At 39.7% G+C, this 23,366-nt stretch overlaps 1 non-coding gene across 1 annotated transcript; it reads left to right on the forward strand.

The window, feature by feature from the left end:
* The first annotated feature begins 21,474 nt into the window (after nucleotides 1-21,474).
* LOC112085818 lies at nucleotides 21,475-21,580 on the forward strand. The gene has a single exon (XR_002899108.1). It is a non-coding gene; the product is annotated as a small nucleolar RNA R71 (small nucleolar RNA).
* The last annotated feature ends 1,786 nt before the right edge of the window (nucleotides 21,581-23,366 follow it).

Here is a 23,366-nt window from a genome sequence, read left to right on the forward strand (position 1 = left end):
GGCTTCAGATAAGTGGGCTTTAAGTCGGAGCTTGAATGCCGCGGTCGGGAGTGTTGTGACCGCGGCAAATAGCTTGTTGGCCGCCGTCGCGTGAGTTGCTGGCCGACTCGGCGTGGCTCTGGGGCTAATGGAATATCTTGAGATCCAACCATTGGAATGTCTCCAAACCAAGTGCATTTGAAAGCTGGTTAATTCTTCTATAAGTTGTTCAATTTTGAGGGTGATCAGACGGTGAGAAGGTCTTCGTCTCTCCATGAGAGTTCTGACGGTCTGCATTTATCCAAAAGAGTCTTTTTGTTCCATTTTGTGCCTCTTTATCCCAAATTACCTGAAAAGTCTTTTAAAATCCGGAAACATAGAAATCCTTTGAAAACCTTTGAAAATGGAGTAAAAACACATGTAAAAGATATTAAAATGATCCATAAAAATGGTCAAAATCCAGTGTTATCAGTCCACATGAGTACCGCTTACAATCCACAGACCAATGGTCAGTCGGAACGAACCATAGGACGTTAGAGGATCTGTTGCGGGCGTGTGTGTTCGATTGGAGCGGTAAATTGAAGGATTATCTGACTTTGGCGGAGTTTTCTTACAACAACAGTTACCAGGCGAGTATTGGGATGTCCCCTTATGAAGCGTTGCTGGACCCAAGTGGGGGAACGCAGCATTTTTGGTCGAGACTTTGTGGAAGAAACGACCGAACGGATCATAGTTTTGAAACTTAAGATGAAAGAGGCTCAGAACAGACAGAAAAGTTATGCGGATAAGCGGTATAATGGGTTGGAATTTCTGATCGGCGATCAAGTTTTTGTCAAACTGATCACTTACAAGGGTAAGGACCGGGCTGCGCTACTGGTAAGCTGCAGCTGAGGTACATGGGACCGTACAAGATCCTGGAATGGATTGGGCCGATTGCTTACAAGCTGGAATTGCCACCAGCCTAATAACACCGGATTTTGACCATTTTTATGGATCACTTTAATGTCTTTTACAAGTGTTTTTACTCCATTTTCAAAGGTTTTCAAAGGACTTCTATGTTTTCAGACTTTAAAAGACTTTTCAGGTAATTTGGGATAAAGAAGCACAAATTGGAACAAAAAGACTCTTTTGGATAAATGCAGACCGTCAGAATTCTCATAGAGAGACGAAGACCTTCTCACCGTCTGATCACCCTCAAAATTGGACAACTTATACAAGAATCAACCAGCTTTCAAATGCACTTGGTTTGGAGACATTCCAACGGTTGGATCTCAAGATATTCCATTAGCCCCGGAGCCACTCAAAGACGGCCACCAGCTCATTCCCCGCGGTCACAAGCTTCCCGACCGCGGCCAACAACCTATTTCCCGCGGTCATGTCATTCCCGACCGCGACCGGCCAACTCCGAATTAAAGCCCAAAGTCATTTCTCAGCCTCAATTCCGGAACCCTAGAGACCATGGAGTATTGAAGACTATAAATACTTGTCATTTAGGTCGTTTTTAGACAATCACCTTCATACTTTACAGAAACCCTTTTCCTTTAGCCGTTTTTATGCCATTTTTGTAGAAGATTGTTCAAGTCTGAGTTCTTCAATAGAAAAGTTTTCTTTCATCTTATTTCTTTACTGTTTTTGATTACTTTTATTAAAACCAATGATGATGTCGACCTCAGCTATGTCTGAGTAGATCCCGAGTTGGGCTTAGGGTTCCCGAAAGGGACTCTCATAATCGATTAAGACATCTAGGTTTATAGATCTGGGATTTTAACTTTGTTCTCTGTTTATTCTCGTTCTATTGCATGTATGCTTGATTGATCACCTAGTATCTGATCTAGATAGTTAGTGTTGCAAAAGTTTTCATTAAGTATCAGACCTAGAATGAAACAGGCAATTTTTCCGTAGGAGTGGAAACCTACCTGCGGTGAGATCGTGAGTACTGACGAGTCTTGTGCAGCTCTTGCGTTCTCTCCCTTCCAGGGACAGAGTGGAAACCTACTGGTCAGGGTTGCGAGAAACAGTTGGTTATGATCACGACAGTGACGTAGTCATACCGCCGTACTCTAGCTCTATAACCCTATATTTTGATATCCGTCAATCCCAATCTATCATCCCTAGTGTTAAAATCGATTATGATCCCTGCAGAGTTCCCGAAAGCTCCGCATTTTTAGCCATAGTTTACAAACCAATCGATTTTTACTTGCTTATTTAGATCTGCATTTCAATTGCTTTAGTTCGATATTTTGCTTGCTTTATTTGCTTTCCATTCGATTTTTCTACTTGTTCATTAGGATAGATTTATTTGCCTTCTTTCATTTTAGTTTAATCCGTGACAAACAACCACCTTTAAAACCAATCTAGTCTAGACATAAGGTTAGAAATCGTAGAATAATACCAGGCACACAAATCTCTGTGGATTCGATCCATAAATACTACAACTGATTAGCTGTGCACTTGCGGCTTTCATTTGTTTTTGTTAAGGGTAAAATTTATTCCCTCACGCAGTTGAAACGCATCACAGCCTTGGTGGCATATCACAATGTGTTTCATGTATCTCAGTTAAGGAAGTGCGTAAGGAATGAGGATTCAGTTACATCTGAACCTCCACCGGACTTGCAGGAAAATTTGTTCATAGAGGGAAGGCCGGTTTGGATTATAGGCCAACAGGTAAAGGTTATGGGCCGAAAGCCAGTCAAGATGGTTCAGGTTGTTTGGGATTGCGATTGGGAAGAAGAAACTACTTTGGAGCCGAATCGAGTATGAAGGAAAAATTTCCTAAGTGGTTTGAGAAGCAACTGAAACAAAAGAAGGAAAAATCGAGGAAGAGTAGAGATTCGAGGACGAGTCTCACCATAAGTGGGGGAGACTCGTAACACCCGTGTTCGGGAAAAACCTTACCAAGTGAGAAAATTGGTTAAGGAAGTTATGGATTATGTAGAGCAGAAATAGGGAAAAACCAGGGGGTTAACTGAGGAAGTTCGGAAAATAAGTTTGGTCGGAGGAAAATGGGTTTAGTCGGGTGATTCCGAGCTAAGTCCAGCTTTCGCCGAGCTAAATCGAGTTTTGCGAGCTAAAATCAGCTGGCTGTGATTTTCGATAATTTTGGCTGGAAATTCCGACAAGCCGAGTTTTTCAGGATTTGATCGGAATTCGAACAAGGTTGGTTGGGAGCAGACAGTGTTTGTCGAAAACGGGTGCGTGCGGGAGCGGTTATCAGGTAAAACGCGATAAGGCAAAAGTGCGGGAACGGTTATGGATTTAGTCGAGCAAGTGTTTACGCGGGAATGATGGGCTTGCGGGCCTAGGGTTGTTTTTTTAACAAGCCCGTTGGTCCTCCAAAAGTTTTAAATTTATAAAACCCTAGTGTCTGCAAGTGCACAGATGTACGTTGTAGGACTTAGGGTGTCAATCCACAGGGAGGATGTCTAATCTGCAAGAAACAACAAATTGGGAAGTAAACAAACTCATAAACCAATAAAAGATTTGGGGTTTTTGGTTAAGATCCTAAACTAAACCTAATCTAGTATTTACAAGAGATGCAATGCAGGATGAATTGTTAAAAGAACATCTAAAGCATATCGACTCAAACTAAAGACTTTTAAACTCATAGGTGGCGATTTATACTTCTCCGGTTTACTCTAACCGATATATGGTGGCATTTCCAATTAGCTTCTGGGCGATTTATCTTCATCTGTTTCTGGGAATCTGCATGGAACTAGAATAGACACATGTATGATTAACCAACTGTCGTCCCCTTAATCAACTAATCTCTTAGAATTAGCAATTAACTCTCGCTCTCATGCTAAACTTAAGATCATGCATTGAACATTGACTTCGTCTGCTCACATCTTCTCTATAGGTAGCTTTTGACTCCTATAGCGACTATGTTCTTCTGAAGCTAGGTATCGATGATCTGATACAGCACTCTCGTGGCTCTGATCGATCCTAGGCTCAGAGAATAGGTCATGAATCTACTCTCATGCTTTACGAATAACTTAGAAGAGATGAGATCCAGAATATGGCTAAGAACAATAGAAATCCTAATCGATATATATGCCTGTCGATATCTTCAAACAACTTGACTCTCTGAGACTAATCTAGATGATGCAATGAATGATGAAAGACATAGAATAATGCAAAAGAATGAAACTGAAAAGTTAATAAGATAAAAAAGGAGGAAAAACAATGGATCTGGGGAAGAATCCCCATCTCCGTCGTCTAACCCTAGAAAAACAAAGTTTGGTGGCTCAAAATCTCATTACAGGAGCACACACCCGTTTAGGGCTGCTAAACAATGTATTTCTAGGTCCTAAAGTCTTCCAGGTCTCATTTAGGGCTTTTCTGAAGAGAAATAGCAAAATGGGCTTTGATGTTGGGCCTTGTGGCTCGCCCTAAGGTCCAACGGGGGTGAGAGTCTTCCAAGGCAGGTAAAACGTGTGTTTCCCGCGGGTGAGAGTCTTCCGGGATTGGTGAACTGGGTCAACTTGTTCTCCATGTATCTTTTGATTGCACCGTTGGATCTTTGTGATGTAAAGTGATATGGAAAGCTGGTTGAACTTCTGACGGTCTGACTCTAAGCTAAAAATGTGGATTTCTTCCATTTTGCCAGCATATTCCCTAAGTTTCTTGAAAACAGCCTTGAAACTACAAATACATGGAAATCATAATAAATTTCCTAAAACAAAGTATAACCTTTGAAAAAGCATTCGAATTCAATGGTGAAAAGTGGTCAAAATCAAGTGTTATCAACTCCCCAGACTTAAGACTTTGTTTGTCCTCAAACAAAACAAGATCTAATCTGGAAAAAATATCATTCAACAAAAATGAGAGGGAACTCAAAAATATCAGCAACCATACTTCTAGACCTTAATTATGGACAATGCATCAATCAGATCAAGTCTATAAAATTCTCACCAAAATACAAACATAACTAGTCCTTTAAATCGTCATGCGACAATCCACACACTTAGATATAACTTCCAGTCAAGTAGCTCTTAACATTCATTAAAGGTTTCAGTGGTTCTCATCAAAAGGATATTAAACAAGGCATTCAAGGTTAGGTATCAAAAAGGCTTTTTAATGAAAGCTGATGTGTTTAGGGTTACCTTTTTCTAGAGAGACAGGTTATTATGCAAAACAACAAGAGAGGATGGAACTGATAAATGCCCCCACAGTTTCAGTTACACTCTTCTTGCTTCAAGATTTCTGATCTCTTTTCTTCAGGTTCTCCTTATAGTTTCCCCAGACTCGGATTTTTGTCCAGGTTGTGAATCCATAACTCCTTAAGTAAATACCTATTGCCTTGGCTCAAGTGATTTCCACTCCTAAGACTCTTTAGGCTTTTAGTTTCCTTTCCTTTCTTTCTTTTTCTCTTTTTTCGTTTTTTTTTTAGAAAGGGGAAACTGCCTTTTGACTTGGAGTCTTAGGGAGCACGAAAATTACCCTAAAAAGAATGAGTTTTTCTGAGGCATCATAAGATTTCTGGCACACTCCCTTCTGGTCTCTTTCAGTCTTTCTCTTGAGTGACTGAAAACTATGTTGTTCCTCCCTCTCCGGCGTTTTTGCACATATCTGTCAAATTAGACTCAAAAGAATGCAGGAGGTTAAAACATAAAGGTTTGGGTTACGGGTGTGGTACCAGCTAAAGATGAACTGGCCATCTAGGACAACAAAGAGTGGTATCAATAGGGAAAAGATGTCCTAGATGTATATCATGATGCCTTCTTAAAACCAATGATGAGAAAATTAGATGTCAAGATTAAGTCCAAGTAAAATGAGCTAGTATATCCTGGCAGAAAAGATCTTCATGAATAGAAGTCCTCTGGTGGGATTTAGTAGTGTATGTACTCTAGCTACCGCCTAGTCTAGTACTAAACCTTGAAAGAGCTTTTATGAGTGATTGGTGTAGAAGAAAACAGGTTAATTATCATCATCGATTTTGTCATTATTCCCTCAAAATGTTTTTGACCTTTGAAAACACTTTTTGAAACTCCAAAGACTTTGAAAAGGTTTAAGAAAATCGAAAAATTCGAAAATTTTTAAAGAAAATGCAAAATGCAATGGCTCATGCAAGAAAAGGTGGTTAGAAAGGGATGAAATCCTCCCCCATACTTAAATCACACTGCCCCCAGTGTGAAATAAATTAGGCAAGGATGAGAAACAAAGTATGTGAAAAATTTAAAAAGTTTAAGAAAAAGAAAACTTACCTGGTGGTGGTGATGGATTGTGAGGTGGTTATGGTGGTGATGCTTGATCAAACTTGGATGCTAGGGATCCAAAACTGATTTTAACAAGGTGGTGATGGTGGCCAAGGGTGAAATGGAGATGGCCAAAGGTGGATGGGAGTGGCCAAGGTGGCCGGATGTGCTGGCCGCGGGTCGGAGCATCGCGGCTGCAGTGGAACGCGTGCCGGCTGCGGGCCATTTCTTTTTGGCCGCGGTAAAACGCCTGCTGGCCGTGGCCGAACCTCCTTTGGCCGCGGTCAGCTCCTTCTCTTCTCTTTTTTTTTTTTTTTTTTTTTTAATAGCATACTAAGGCCTGTCTACAATAAGAAAAACAAAACTTTTAATAGAAAAAGAAAGCTTAAACAAAAACAAATAAGTACCTAAAATGGATTGCCTCCCATCAAGCGCTTTGGTTTATAGTCCTTAGCTAGACTTTTGCAAAGAAAAAGACTTAGTTCAAATAGGATCTTGTCCTAAGACAAGTCCTTTTCGAAATCCTTCTGTTCTGTCTTGCAGGTTCTTCATCACTCCAGAGTTCTTCTGGTTCAAATGCCTGGGCTATTTGTGATAGTAAGTTTTTTAACCTACTAAGGTCAATTAACCTCTTGTGTTGTAGCACTTGAGGGTCAATCCAAATGGAGATTATCTAGACACTAAGGCTATGAGAATTCTTAATTCAAGTCTAATGAAACAGGTTGGTGATTAAGTGATCTAAAAACATAAAGCAAACAAGAACAAGCAGTAATTAAGAATTAAACAAGCAAACAAGACAAACAAAACAAAGACTCAAATTCAAGTAAAGAGAAAGCTAAACCTCTAGATGTGATCATTGATTAGGGTGCTTTAAATATGAATTCATGATGCTAAGCAAACAATGCAACACTTGCAATTCTTTAGTCTAGACTTCCAAATAAGATTAATTCATTCTCATGACAAAAATCCCTTTGTTAATTACCAAATCAATACTAATTCCCATTAGATGAATAAGAAATCAACAAGCATAAGGTTCCAAGTCTAAAATGACCATACAGCCTCTTTGTGCATCAAAATAAGAGCTAAGAAAGACTGAAACTTATACAGAAAGATAAAGCAAGCATCACATGATCTCAAATTCCAATTAACTTAGAACTTTAATCTAGATTAATCCTCTCATGAAGGCATTAACCTCTACACGAATCCATTTTCAAACCAAATCATCATTTGTGAAATATGAATCAATGAGCATTAAGAAACAGTTCTAATATGTCATTCATGCATTTAACAATCATTCCCATGATGAAAAAGGCATAAACCCTTAAGTTAGCTCATTATGGCATTTCATCAAACACTTTGTGGGTGGAGAAATGCCTAAGTTCTAGATCAAGCTTATAATGAGAGATCTAGCATTAAGAGCAGCTAACTAAGGAAAGGAAATTAGAATCTAGAACTTAAACATCATAAATCAAACATCAAAGCACCCTAATCTACACACCTAGAAGCTTAAAGAAGACTACTCACTAATCATGATGAACACAGCATTTCCTTTGAAAGAATTGATGTTAATCATGATTAGAAGCAAAGATAAGAATATGAGATGATAAGAAACAGACTTAGATTGATTAAATCCTTGAGATATCTCTTAAAAAACTCGTTTTTTAACAAAAGGGGAAAGAGAAACAAGAGAAAACAAAGCTTAAGTCTTGGAAAAATCACTAAAAAGCATATATAGTGTCTCTTGCGGACCGGGTCAGCCCAGAACAAACTGGGTACTGACCCAGCTTCAAATGGGTCATGTCTCAAGTGTGCGACATGGTCAGGTGCATCCCAAGTCGCAGGCCCAAGTCGCACAGCCATAGAAGCAGCCTTGTGCGCCATAAATCCCTCAGCCTCAGCCGCATGCCTGTCTAGGTGTAAACAGCAAATGTTTGTGCTGCTCAGGCTTCCTTATCTTCAACTGGCACAACCAGGACGCATTATGGAGATAATATGTGTGCGAGATGGTCACTTCCCTGCCCAAGTCGCATGCCCAAGTCGGTGTAATTTGCGAAGACATGTGCTACATGGTTCCACTTCATGTCCAACTCGCAGGTCTATCTCGCACAGCATTGTGGACTTACTCAAATTTGATTCTGGAAGTCTCTACCTTTCTACGAGTCTCCTTACACTCATCTCTAAAGTATCAACTTGTTTCCAGAGCGTTGAACATTCATGTGTGCGAGTTAATCAAGTCGCAGTACCGTATCGCACAACCTAAGCCTTCTCGGACCACTTTGCATTGAGGGGATAGTAACTTCCAAGATATCGCTCCAAATGGCATGCGTTTAACTGAATTAGAAAGACAACTCAAATATCTCGAACTTTGGTGAAGGGTTCGGGTTCAGGTGACGTCGGCAAGGGCTCCGTTCCACCGGTTCTTTGATGCGCGTTGCGTTGGTCCTCTATCCGCTCCGAGACATGAACTGCTTCTTATCGCCATAACTTTGAGCTCAAAACTGCAAATAAGACGATCTAAAGTGTTCTGGAAACTAGACTCGACGCTCTTGATTCTTTATGAAGACTCCGGAGGCTGAATCCTGGTGAACGTCCTCTTTCGCAGGTGATCAAGTTGAGGGATCGTCGGCTCCATAACACTTGTCCGAGTCTGATGCACATAAGGTGATGGTCTCTCCTTGGCTTTTGTCCCAATTGCTCCCAATTAGCTCCAAATGACCTGTAAAAACTCCAAAAGTGCAAAAATCTCTAGGACGTAATGCAATTCCTAACTAAAGACAAAAGCAAAGACAAATATATGTTAAACTACCTAAATGTATGCATGAGACTCAATATTTGGACAAAAATGCAAACCTAAACATGAAAAAATATGAGAATATCAGCTCCCCCACACTTGTCCTTTGCTTGTCTTCAAGCAAACAAGAACAAATGAGAGAGAGAGAGGTTGAATGCATGAGAGTTCATATTTCCTTTGAGAGAAGTGACCACTAAGAGAATTCAAGTTCATGCTCAATATGCAATGCAAAACCATACTTTGGTGTATCAACTCAACAGTAATCTCCACAAGTTATCCTATTCCTCAACTCTTTAACATTCATTAAGCTTTTTACCAAGTGGATCAAATGATGCATTGTTTAAACAAACAGAGTTTGGCGAGGGTGAGGTTATGAGACTAAAATGATCTCATCAATGCCTGAGTGGGTTCAATGCAGCAAAAGGATCTCTCTATGAATGACCAAACTTTGGCAGAATGCTAAAGGTAAAAGGCAACCTATGCATACAAGGGCAAGGACTCCTCCCACCCCACACTCTACTCAAAGTTTCCTCACTTGCTTACTTTTCACACTCATTCTTCTCTCACTAGGGGATTCTCTTTTCCTTTTCATACACAAGTCTTGAAGTTCAAACTTTCCATAGCTCTTTTTCACTTTCTTTTGTAACCTCTAACCTCTTTTTCGTTCTTTTTAAAATATTTGAGCTCTTTGGCTTCTTTTCTTTTGACTTAGAGGCTAGACTCTTTCTTTTCAAAACACTAGAACTCACTTTCTTTGACTCAAAACTCCAAGACTGATTTCTTTTCTTTTTATATCCCCTAGTTCTCACCATTCTCCTTTTATTTCCACTCATCTCTCCTTTTTCCACTCACCAACAAGTATTCCCCCACACTTAGTTCTTGCCAAATCTCTCAGCTCCTTGATGATGGAACTTAGAACTCAATGAGACTTGCCTAGGATCGGTCAGAGCCACGAGAGTGCTGTATCAGATCATCCGTACCTAGCTTTAGAAGAACATAGTCGCTATAGGAGTGGAAAGCTACCTCTAGAGAAGATGTGAGCAGACAAATTCAATTTCTAATACATGATCTTAAGTTTAGCATGAGAGCGAGAGTTAATTGCTAGATCTAAGTGATTAGTTGATTAAGATGACGAGAGTTGGTTAATCATACATATGTCTATTCTAGTTCCAGGCAGATTCCCAGAAACGGATGAAGATAAATCGCCCAGAAGCTAATTGGAAATGTCATCATACATCGATTAGAGTAAACCGCAGAAGTCTAAGTCGCCACCTATGAGTTTAAGAGTCTTTAGTTTGAGTCGATATGCTTGAGATATTCTTTTAACAATTCATCCTGGAATGCATTTTATTTCTTGTGAATATTAGATTAGGTTTACTTTAGGACTCTTAACCAAAACCTCAAATATTTTATTTGTTTATGACTTTGCTTACTTCCCAGATTGTTGTTTCTCGCATATTAGACATCCTCTCTGTGGATCGACACCCTAAGTCCTACAACGTACATCTGTGCACTTGCAGACACTTGGGTTTTATAAATTTAAAATTTTTGGAGGACCAACGGACTTTTTAAAAAATAACCCTAGGCCCGCAAGCCCATCAAACACTAGATATATGTTTTCATTTCTCTATTTAGCTGATCTTAATGCTGGCTTTTATATAATCTCTCTAACCCATATCTTAGGCATTTCATCCACCCAAAAGGTGTTTGATGAAATGCCTGAACCAACTAATGTAGAGGTTTATGCATTAATGTGATGGGAATGTTTGTTATATGCATAAATGACATTTTAGGATTGGTTATTAATGCTCTCTTATTGTTATGTCTCTAATGACTATTGGGTATGAGTAATAATCTGATTTGTGTTTTGATGCTTGGGAAAGATGAAAACTTGCTTTGAATCCTAAGTTGCTTAAATCATATCTCATATTTTCATTAGCAACTTGATTGATCACTAATGCACCTTAGCCAACTATCATGTCTAGAGCTCCATGTTTCCATCATTTACATATCATCATCATCTTGTCATTATTTATTTTGCTTTGTTTGATCATTGTTTATTGATGTGAGTGCAGTGGGCAACACAAGTTTTACCCTAGACAAGCTGCAAGTGCACAGCAAACGCAGTAGTACTTAGAGATCGAATCCACAGAGATCTGTGTGTTGAGGACTCCTAACTGATGCTAAAAACAATCGTAAACCTAATCTAATAAAAAGGGGTTTTGGTTTGTCACTAAATCTAGTTATGAAGAGAATTAACAAGAGCTTTAAGTAAAAATCGGTTGAAAAACAGAAAGTAAAAAGCGCTGGGTTCAAGGTTCATCTTTAGGGTTCATGTTCTAAAACACAAGGAATTTAGGCAAGAATTTTCTATGACTCTGAAACAAGGACAGACACATGTAATATTAGCCAACTCTCGTCACCCTAATCATCTAATCACTTGTTCATGGCAATTAACTCTCGCTCTCATGCCAGAACAAGATCATGCTTTGTAGATCGGAATCCATCTTTGCTTATGTATCCTCCGTAGGTAGCTTTCATCTCCTACAACGGGGACGTCCATAAGATCCGGTTCAGGCAACCAAGATACAACACTCTCATGGCTCGGGTTAAATCTAGGATCGGATTCTAGGTGATCAATCCAGAATTACCGCTTTGAGAATTGGATGAATGGGAGAATCATGTTAAAAATCGAAATCATTTTTTCTAAAACCTAGATGTGATTCGAACATGGGGTCCCTTTGGATTACCCTTTCACCCAACTAGGTGACTACTCAGACATGGCATAGGTAGACATCATCATCGTTTTAAAACTAAGAAGAAGAAAAGTAAAAGAAACAAAGTTGCAGAAAAACTTCTCTTATTGAAGACAGAATGGCGATGGAGAGCTTCTACAAATGCATAAAAATAAAACCTAAAACTATGAATGAGTTCTCTCTCAAAGAGAAGAAATAGGCTCTCTTACAAAAGACCTAAAAATGAGTATTTATAGTGTTTCTCCAAGTCTAGGGCTTGTAAAATGGGTGCAGGAAGTGTTTTGGGCCTTAGTTGGGCTCCTGACGTTCGGACATAGGTCCACCGGGGGTGAAACCTCCTGAGCCGCGGTGGGAAGAAGGCTGGCCGCGGGAGAAAGCACTTGTGCTTGACTGGGCTTGTGTTGATCAGCCTTCAGTGCATTGATGATATCTTGAGATCTAACCATTGGATTGCTTTGATTCTAAGTTTGTTGGAAAGCTGGTTGTCTCCTATGTAATGTCTCCAAATTTGGGGATGGTCAGACGGTGAGAAGGTCTTCTTTGGTTGCCAAAGTTCTGACGGCCTGAATTTATCCAAAAATGTACTTTTGCTTCAAAATGCACTCCAAAGTCCCAAGTTTCCTGAAAAGCTTTTTAAAACTCCAAAACATGGTAAAAACTTATAAAAACTTGAAAACTGAGTAAAAACATCTGCATAAGATATTGAAAGTGATCCATAAAAGTGGTCAAAATCAGGTGTTATCAACTCCCCCAGACTTAAACCTTTGTTTGTCCTCAAACAAAACCAAAGATCTAAACCTGGAAAAGAGGTTTGAAAATCGCAGGAACTAACAAAATCTCAGAGGCCATGCTTCTAAACTATAGTTAGTCATTATGCTCAAATCAAGGATAGTCTAGAAATTTCTCACCAAAGCACAAACATAACTAGTCCGTTGATCCGTCATGCAAAAGTCTACACACTTAAACTTATCCTCCAGTCAACTAGCTCTTAACATTCATTTATAAGTTCCAGTGGTTCTCATCAAAAGGAGTTTAGCAAGGCAATCAAGGCTAGGTATTCAAAATTGCTGTTTTGAAGGTGAGGCTTTTAGTTTTTAGGGTTACCTATTCTGGAGAGACAAGATATTATGCAAAACAGCAAGAGAGGATGGAGCTGTTGATATCCACAGTTTCCAGCCACATTCTTCTTGCTTTAGGATTCTTGATCTCCCTTCTTCAGTTTCTCCTCATAACTCCCCCAGACTTAGATTTTTGTCCATGTTTTAAAACCAATGCTCACAAATGAATACTTATAGCCTTTGCTTCAAATAATTTCGGCCATCCTAGACTCTTTAGGCTTTTAGTTTCCTTTCCTTTCATTGTTTTTCTCCTTTTTCGATTTTTTATTTTTTTTTGAAGGGGAAACTGCCTTTTGACATAGAGTCTTAGGAAGCATGAAATTGACCTTTAAGTTCAAGATTTTTGAGGCACCATTGAGCTTTGATATATTCTTGACGCTCCACTTTCCCAAATTTCTTTAGTCCTTCTCTTGAGTGACTGAAAACTATGTTGCTCCTCTCTCTCCATCGTTTTTGCACATATCTGTCGAAATAAACTAAAGATAAAATGCATGAGGTTTAAACATAAAGGTTTGGGTAAAGGGTGTGGTACCAGCTAAAGATGAACTGGCCATCTCGGACAACAAAGAGTGGTAATAATGATGTAAAAATGTCCTAGATGTATATCATGATGCCTGCTAAAACCAATGATGAGAAAATTAGATGTCAAGATTATGTTCAAGTAAAATGAGCTAGTCTATTCTGTCAGGACAAATCTCCATGAATAGAAATCCTCTGGTGGGAGTTCATAGTGCAAGTACTCTATCTACCGTCTAGTCTAGTACTAACCACAAAAGAAAGTAGCATGAAAGGCCTAGAAGCACATGGGGTCTTACTCATCATAGTTTTGTGTCAAACATTCCTGAAAAATACTCATGGTCTTTTATTAAGCATAGAAAATTTTAAAAATTGCAGAAAAAGATAAGAAACAAAGAAAAATAGATTAGTACGGATAGAAATCCTTCCCAGACTTAAATCACACTGTCCCCAGTGTGAAAAAGTTGGTGAGAAGATGGTGAAATAAAAGCAAAAGAGTCTAAAATAAAAGAAAAGAAAATGGTGATAGAACCGTGGGCATGATGTGGTGATGGATGGGCGCTTATGTCTCATGGCCGTCATCTGTCTCTGTAGATGAGGAGTCATCAGACCGGTGGATTTTCAGTAGTCTCTTCAGGCGCCTGTTGATCTTCTCTTGCTGATCAACCTTCTTCTTCAAAGCTGCAAGGTCTGCATCACTCCTAGTGGATGCTCTGAAATGACAAGAACGGGCTCTGAATGTGGATGGTGCAGGCTGTAGTCTCCTGCTGTTTGCAGCTACCTCTCTCTTGGCTTTTTGATATGATATTGAGGACGCCCAAGAAGACATCTGCATTGTTCAACACAAATGGGGTCCGATCTCAACTGGAACAGCCAAAAGGCCACTTGTACTATGTTTTCACCTCATCTAGAGCACTCCTCGAAGTGGAATCGGTTCAATCCGGGTTTTGATGAAAGAGTTATTCAGTTTTCAAACCAGACAAAGTCAAGCTTACTCGATTTGGACCTGCGCGTGCTCAATGGAGGATTCCGACCAAGACAGAAGGAATCAAATTATGAACGTAATTTTCCTGGAATCGTTATTCATCACAGAAGCATAGAGAAGTGGAACACTTTAAAAGGAGTTCAGACTTGGAAGATATGAATTTTACAATTCAGCGGATCTGCTTCAGGCCCAGTTACACGTCTGAGCCAAAGATCGTGCTCCCGAGCCTACCTCCGAAACAATTTCGACATGAAACCACTTGGAGAATCTTAATAGATCTCTTCTGGTTCCAACAAGCCCAAGATCAGGAAAAATGGACATCGGATCACAAAGATACTCTTTATTTTCCAAAATGGGTCGTTCTGGTTCTATACCTGAAGTGTTTTAGGCCTAATTGGTTTGGAAGTTTGCAAACTTATGTTTGGCATCCAGGAGGACTTTCTACAAAGCCCAAAGAGCATAATTGTATTAACCCATCAAGGAATTCGTCCAAAGATATCAAGAGACAAATCAAGTGAAGAAGAAGTTCAAGAGTTAGTCAAGATTCAAAGTAGATCAAAAGTTATTCAACTCTGAAGTTAATGTTTTGACTAGTCTTTTGCCTAGTTACGAAATTGCTTTGTTTTCTACATCTTATTTCCTATATAAACTCATGTAAGATCTCAGGATTATTCATCCTGGATTGGATCACAAAAAAATTAATCAAACTCTTTTTATCAAAACTCTTTCTCTTATCAAAACTGTGAGAAAACTTCTCTTTGTCTTTTGAGAGTGATTCGTTGTCTTGTGCAACATCTTTATCATTTCTCATCTATCTCAGAGAGTGACTCGTTGCTTTGTGCAACATCTTTATCCTCTCTTATCTCTCTTTTTGGTCGAATTTGTTGCTTAGCAACATCTTTATCGATTTATATCTCAGAACAGAAGTCTATTCCGCACCTTCTGTTTCTATTTTATCTCTCTTTCAAGCCTCTTTGTGCCGATCTTTGGGAGGATCACATCAGTTGGTATCAGAGCACACATAGAAGCTTGATCTGTTTGTGTTTTGCTGAAGATCAAAGTTGGATGATCATCAAGATGAAACCAGCAGCAGCAACGATAACAAACTCCTGATGGAAGCATTGGCGGCTCGGTTTGAGCAAATATTGAAAACCCGAGGAGAAGCGTTACATCGGATGATTGATCAACTACAAAGAAAGCATCAGAAGCCAAGGAGATCTTCTCAATTGACTTATGGAGTTTCCAGTCCGATTTACCAACAAGTGGAGAAGCAGCCCATTGCCAAACAAAAGGTATTCACTAAAACTTTCACAGAAACTCAAAACCCTAAAGGCAAGGTTTTGGCTTCCACATCACCAACCTTTTTTGTGAGATGTCTTAAGAGTTTAGAGGAAGGGCACTATGCCGACAAATGCACCAGCAAGAAAACATGTGTTCTTCTAGCCAATGGGAAGATAGATTTCAGGGAAGAAAATGTTGTTTTTGATTCAGTTCCATCTTTGGAGAAAGATGTGGAGTTACCGGTTAAGGGCGATCTATTGGTGACAAGTTCACTAAGTGAGCAAACTAAAGCTGAGGAGCAGAAACAAAAGGAGATCTACAAAGATCAGCTGAAACATGAATCAAAGAATGAGGAAGCCACGAAGCACAGTATAAGGGGAATATTTCATTCAGCTGATGCACTCTCAGAGAGGCCAAGAAAAACAGAGCAGGGTTTCAATTTTGAAGGAACAAAAGGCAAGTTAGGAGACTTCCCACAAAGCGGTGCAAATCTAACTCAGAGTCAACAACAGGGAGTCATCTATTCTATGCTAATCAAGGAGAGTCCACCAGTCTCATGTCAAAAATTCCCAACCCAAGGTTATGCAGTTTCGAGGACAAAACCTTTTCAAGAGGGAGGGGATGATATGATATTGAGGACGCCCAAGAAGACGTATCTGCATTGTTCAACACAAATGGGGTCCGATCTCAACTGGAATAGCCAAAAGGCCACTTGTACTATGTTTTCACCTCATCTAGAGCACTCCTCGAAGTGGAATCGGTTCAATCCGGGTTTTGATGAAAGAGTTATCCAGTTTTCAAACCAGACAAAGTCAAGCTTACTCGATTTGGACCTGCGCGTGCTCAATGGAGGATTCCGACCAAGACAGAAGGAATCAAATTATGAACGTAATTTTCCTGGAATCGTTATTCATCACAGAAGCATAGAGAATTGGAATCATTTTAAAAGGAGTTCAGACTTGGAAGATATGAATTTTACAATTCGACGGATCTGCTTCAGGCCCAGTTACACGTCTGAGCCACTTGGAGAATCTTAATGGATCTCTTCTGGTTCCAGCAAGCCCAAGATGAGGAAAAATGGACATCGGATCACAAAGATACTCTTTATTTTCCAAAATGGGTCGTTCTGGTTCTATACCTGAAGTGTTTTAGGCCTGATTGGTTTGGAAGTTTGCAAACTTATGTTTGGCATCCAGGAGGATTTTCTACAAAGCCCAAAGAGCATAATTGTATTAACCCATCAAGGAATTCGTCCAAAGATATCAAGAGACAAATCAAGTGAAGAAGAAGTTCAAGAGTTAGTCAAGATTCAAAGTAGATCAAGAGTTATTCAACTCTGAAGTTAATGTTTTGGCTAGTCTCTTGCCTAGTTACGAAATTGCTTTGTTTTCTACATCTTATTTCCTATATAAACTCATGTAAGATCTCAGGATTATTCATCCTGGATTGGATCACCAAAAAATTAATCAAACTCTTTTTAACAAAACTCTTTCTCTTATCAAAACTGTGAGAAAACTTCTCTTTGTCTTTTGAGAGTGATTCGTTGTCTTGTGCAACATCTTTATCATTTCTCATCTATCTCAGAGAGTGACTCGTTGCTTTGTGCAACATCTTTATCCTCTCTTATCTCTCTTTTGTGGTCGAATTTGTTGCTTAGCAACATCTTTATCGATTTATATCTCAGAACAGAAGTCTATTCCGCACCTTCTGTTTCTATTTTATCTCTCTTTCAAGCCTCTTTGTGCCGATCTTTGGGAGGATCACATCACTTTTGCAGCCAGGAATTGCTTCATGGTCAGAGGTAAGAGTGGCAAAAATGGTAGGAAGTCGCTGGTCTCTGGTTTCCATCCTGGGTCTGAAACATCTCGGAGACGGGGCATTGAATCCGATGGTAGTAGTACCCTGTACTCGGTGGAACTGGTGGAGAACTTGTAAGCAAATCCAATTGGATCCATCTTGGCCCTGGTGTAGTCCTGTCTCTAGAAAACTGAGAAAGATCAAACCAAACCTCTCTAAGAGGTGTCTCAGCTGAATATCAACTCCTTCTGCTATCATAAGCGAAGTAATGATCCTCCCAAAAGCTGGTGAGTAGTCCTGACAATCAGATGTAAGCATCTCATGCTTAACTTTCACTAGGTTCCTTGCAATGATGCAAGCAAAGCAAGGAAAATCTGGGGTGATCTGCGAATGGTAGCTGTAGTGTCACCAACTATGGCTTAAGGACATTCGCTTGATTGGCTCGTGAAAACACAGTGTGTGCTAGTAGCTTATGAACATAGCGAACAGCAGGATGAGAGAGTAATGATGCCTTATACCTTCCTTTGTCATAAACTCCATAACCCATCAGCTTCCAAAGATCCTCATCTGGATCCTTCTCCAATGCAATCTCATCAGAATAAGGCAACTTCAAAGCATCACATATGACCTCCAATAGAGAAGGAGAGTGTGCCATCTAGAGCTCTAGGAGTAGCTCTCTTCTTGTAGCTCAAAGTCGCTGATGCAAGGAACTCCTTGGTGTGGTTCTCATAGGTCTGAGAGTTCTGCTCCATGAATGATCTCATTCCACGCCTATCAAGATACCATATCACATCTTCTCTGATTCCAAGCATCTCAAGAGTGGAGTAGTCAATTGTTGGAGTTGGCTTGATCTTCAGCTTCTCAAGCTGTGCCAAGTAATCGATGTCTGGGTCTATGGCTTTGCCAACAAACTTCACTTTCGGCTTAGAGGAAGGCTTGACTCTTCTTAGGAAAGATATCTGAGTGGAGGTCTGCTCAATCTTTCCTGAAAAGATTCTTCTTTGCGCGGTAATGAAGGTGGATAGAGGCTCATCTTCACTCAGTTGTGTCTCGTTCAATGCATCATACGTCTCCTGCGAATGGCGCTTTTTTGCATGAGGGTTCTTCTTGGTTCAAATCAGTCGAACCTGAGAAAGATCCATGACCTGCAAAAACAAGATTCTCGAGACAAAGGATAAATCAAGCTGCTTTGGTATCGATTTTTATGAACAAGGTGTTTATAGAGATATCACAAACACATTATCATGACAAACAAGCTGTAAGTGCATCAAACATTACAAAATCTGAGAATTTCTGGTCAAGTTCGATATACTGATGTTCAACACATGAGATTATAAATCAGGATGATGTTTTATGCTCACTCACATGTAATCTAATATAGTTTTCTATCAACAAGAACCAAACAATCCAGATTTGCAAAGCTAAACCAAACAGATCTCCAAATTTCGATTTTCTCAAAGTTCAAATCTTAGATTTTCAAAAATTTCAAATCTCTATGGTCTAAGTGTTCAATCATGCAATTAAACTACCCAGTAGTCTAGCCTTAAGTCCAAAGACAGTTTTCAATCATCCTAAGGTGAATTTCTATTCATTCTAAGAAAACCCTAGATCTGAGTTCTTAAGAAAAAGTGAGATATTTGAGCTCATACCTTGATGAAAGTGTTATGTGATGATAGATTTGAAATCTCCTTTGAAAAGGAGTGAGGTATGTTCGAAAATTTGGAAAGGATTTGTCAAGTTTGAAATCTATCTTTTTCTCTATATCTCCAAGCTTGTTGGGGAAGATGAAGAGAAAAGACCTTTTTGATCTTTTGAATCCTCTTTTTCTTTTACAAAGGTGTTTTTCCTAAGAAAAATTATATTTTTAAAAGTTTAGAAGATTTACCTGGCGTGTAAACATGGAAATTATGCTTCGGGAACTTCCCGGTTAAATCCCGTAATAAAACGGGGAATTGAAGTTCCGGTTTACGGGAAACAGGGAAAACTCGCCTGGGAGCTGAAACAGGGCCGGCCGCGGGCCAGGTGCGCGCGCCTGCGGTAAACTCGAGTCGGGCCGCGGCTGAAGTGCGCAGGCCGCGGTAAACGGTAGGTCGGCCGTGGCTGGATTGATCGCAGCCGCGGCTAATGCTTACGGGAGTTCCCGGTTTCTCCCGTTTTCCTGCTTTCTCCTCCTGTTTTTTTGTATTTTCTGGTTTTTTGAATGTTTTTGGTTTTTCTGGGTTTTATGAAAGCCTGAAATGCATAAAAAGAAAAGAAATCAAATAGAAAAGAAATAAAAAGAAAAGAAAATCATACCAAATGGGTTGCCTCCCATTAAGCGCTTTTGTTTAAAGTCTTTTAACTAGACTCTTGGCAGAATTAAGATTGAGAAGAAGAGACATGACTCTTTGAATTAAGAGTCCTTGTGGTCCTTCTTAGCCTGAACTTTGGATTTCCTTTATCTTGAATCACAATCTCTTTTCCTTTCTTTAGGATTTTTGCATCCTTGAGGACATATTTTGTCTTCTCAACAATTTCTTCAAGATTTTTTTCCTTTTCCTTGCTGATGTCTGGTGGCACCACTATCTTGATGTTCCCAAATTGCCTAGATGCAAGTGCTTTTAGTTCTTTCTTGTCCTCCAACACCTTCTCCTTGTCCTTGTCATTTTGATTTGGGGCTGGGTCTGGTGTGGTCTTATAGAACTTTCTCCTGTCCACATTTAAGAAAACTAAACAGCGATTTGCATGGTCAATAACAGCACCTACAGTAGCTAAGAATGGGCGACCAAATATCAAAGGTCTGTCTTTGTCCTTGTCCATCTCCAAGACTTGAAAATCAGCTGGAATTGTTTTGTTTCCAAATATCAGTGGCAAATCCTGAATCATTCCTTCGGTTATCTTTTGAGATGAATCACCAAAGATTATTCTTACTAGAGAGGGGAAAAATGTACCTATACCAAGTTTCTCAGCAATAGATTTTGACATGAAATTCACATTAGCATCAGAATCACATAAACAATCTGAAAATTCAATTCCAAAGATTGAACAAGTGAATGAGAAACGCCCTGGATCCTTAGACTTTTTGAGTCTTTGGTCAGGCAAGCGTTTGGGTACCTTAACTGGAATGACTCGGCTTCTCACATTCTCGGTTTCAGAGTCCTTTATGAGAGGTTCAGGTGTCAATCTCCCCTTAGGCTCTGCGACAGGTTCTTCCTCCAAAACTGCTGTCATAGCATTGCAGAATTTCTTTGGGTTATCTTCTACTCTTCCTGGTAAAACTCCTGGTTGTCTCTTCATTGAATCTGCAGTTTGACCTATCTGATGTTCCAACTTCTTGACAAGGGTCGCAAGAGATTCGAACTTCCCATTCAAATCACTGTAGATACAATCGATCTTCACCCCCATTTCCCTGAATGACTTCTCATTGCCTTGAGTAGTCTGCATCATAGTTTGTACAAGCGATTGGACCTAATTACTTAGCTGGGAAAGGGTTGCTTCTAATGAGCTGGTCTGTGCTTGTTGAGGATTGAATGCTGGTCTTTGTTGGAAGTTTCCTCCTCCATAGTTTCCACCTTGAAACTTGTTTTGAAAACTCCTTTGTTGCTGTGGATAGGGCTGATTTTCGGCTCCTTGATTTCTGTATGAGAGATTGTTGAAGTTGGCACCAGAGTTCCTAAATTTGTTGTTCAAAGCTGGACTAAATCGATTATGATCTGCCTGGGCTCCCATAGAATTGATTTCTTCCTCTCGGTACATGCCATCTTCTTCATATCTTCCATCTTCTTCACTTCCTACAGCAATATCACAAGCATGTATATTATTATTTTGAGACTTAAGAAGTTGACTTACCATGCTTTTTAGCTCAGCAATTTCCCTTGATTCATGACTAGTGATAGTCTTCTTTGATCTGTCATACTCAGGGTTGTTGTTGCAGTTAGCTACAGCCAGATTTTCGATGAGTGCTCTCCCTTGTGGTATGGTTTTTGAACTGAAATCTCCATTGCTGGCAGTGTCAAGAGAAAGTTGATACTTCTGCTGAAGTCCTCTGTAGAAGGTGCTTAGCAGGTTTGCTCCAGAGAAACCATGATGAGGGCAGTCTCTCTCATACTCCTTGAATCGCTCCCAGGCTTCATATAATGATTATATTGGGCCTTGGTGGAAACTTTGTATCTTGTTCCTCAGCTGGTTCGATCTTGACTTGGTGTAGAAGTAGTTCAGGAAAGCTGACTTGCATTCTTCCCATGAAGTAATAGAACCAGATGGCATAGATTTCAACCATCTAAAAGCTTTATCACTTAGAGAGAAAGGAAAAAGCTTACACTTCACATAGTTCACAGTTTCTGGAGTTGTTCTCACCATTCCAGAGATTTCTTCAAAAAGATCAATGTGGTCCATTGAATGCTCAGTAGAGATTCCATGGAATTGGTTCTGCTTCACCAAAGAGACTATCTGAGGTTTTATCTCATGATTATCTCTTGGAACAGGGATTTGGATAGCTGATCGATTTTGAAAGTGTTGGTGAGGTGCATCAAAATCGGCAATGAGTCTATTCCGAGACTGTCTTCTCGCAGGATTGGCAAGTTGTATTGGTCGATTGGCTTCTCTAACAACTGGTGGAACAATGTTATCATCATTCCTTCTTCCTTCAACATCGGCTTGGTCTTGTCTCCTTTGATTTTCAGTGATTTGAGCAGGATTTAAAGGGACTTCGTTTCCCTCTTCATCGAGTTGTGACTGTCCATCTTCTTCATGAGCAGCATCTAGGTCGTCACCATGAACTGAATCACGGTCATAATCTCCAATGTGATCCTCCTGATCACAGTTTAAAAGATTTTCCCGATGGGCATTAGGATTGGCCATCTTGAGCATTCTTCGTCTGAGTTTCCTAAGTGCTCTTTCGTGTTTGTCAATCTCGTCTAAGGGCAATACAATTTTGTTAGGATCTCTCCTAGTTTTCATGCACCTGTGAGCAAAGAAAGCAAAGATAAAAAGAGGAGTTAAAAAATCTCCAGCAGAACTCGAAAATCTTGAGGTTTAGGATTGAAATTAGACTAAGAAGTCAAGTCAACAGCGACAGATCCCCGACAACGCCGCTAAAAACTTGATGTGAGTGCAGTGGCCAACACAAGTTTTATCCTAGACAAGCTGCAAGTGCACAGCAAACGCAGTAGTACTTAGGGATCGAAACCACAGAGATCTGTGTGTTGAGGACTCCTAACTGATGCTAAAAACAATCGTAAACCTAATCTAATAAAAAGGGGTTTTGGTTTGTCACTAAATATAATTATGAAGAGAATTAAAAAAAGCTTTAAGTAAAAATCGGTTGAAAAACAGTAAGTAAAAAGCGCTGGATTCAAGGTTCATCTTTAGGGTTCATGTTCTAAAACACAAGGAATTTAGGCAAGGATTTTCTATGACTCTGAAACTAGGATAGACACATGTAAGATTAGCCAACTCTCGTCACCCTAATCATCTAATCACTTGTTCATGGCAATTAACTCTCGCTCTCATGCCAGAACAAGATCATGCTTTGTAGATCGGAATCCATCTCTGCTTACGTATCCTCCGTAGGTAGCTTTCGTCTCTTACGACGGAAACATCCATAAGATCTGGTTCAGGCAACCCAGATACAACACTCTCGTGGCTTGGATTAAACCTAGGATAGGATTCTGGGTGATGAATCCAGAATCATGTTAAAAATCGAAATCCTTTTTTCTAAAAACCTAGATGTTATTCGAACATGGGGTCCCCTTGGATTACCCTTTCACCCAACTAGGTGACTACTCAGACATGGCTAAGGTAGACATCATCATCGTTTTAAAACTAAGAAGAAGAAAAGTAAAAGAAACAAAGTTGCAGAAAAACTTCTCTTATTGAAGACAGAATGGCGATGGAGAGCTTCTACAAATGCATTAAAATAAAACCTAAAACTATGAATGAGTTCTCTCTCAAAGAGAAGAAAGAGGCTCT

Source organism: Eutrema salsugineum, unplaced genomic scaffold (genome assembly GCF_000478725.1).
Source record: "Eutrema salsugineum unplaced genomic scaffold, Eutsalg1_0 scaffold_3, whole genome shotgun sequence".
In the NCBI taxonomy this organism is placed as follows: Eukaryota; Viridiplantae; Streptophyta; class Magnoliopsida; order Brassicales; family Brassicaceae; genus Eutrema; species Eutrema salsugineum.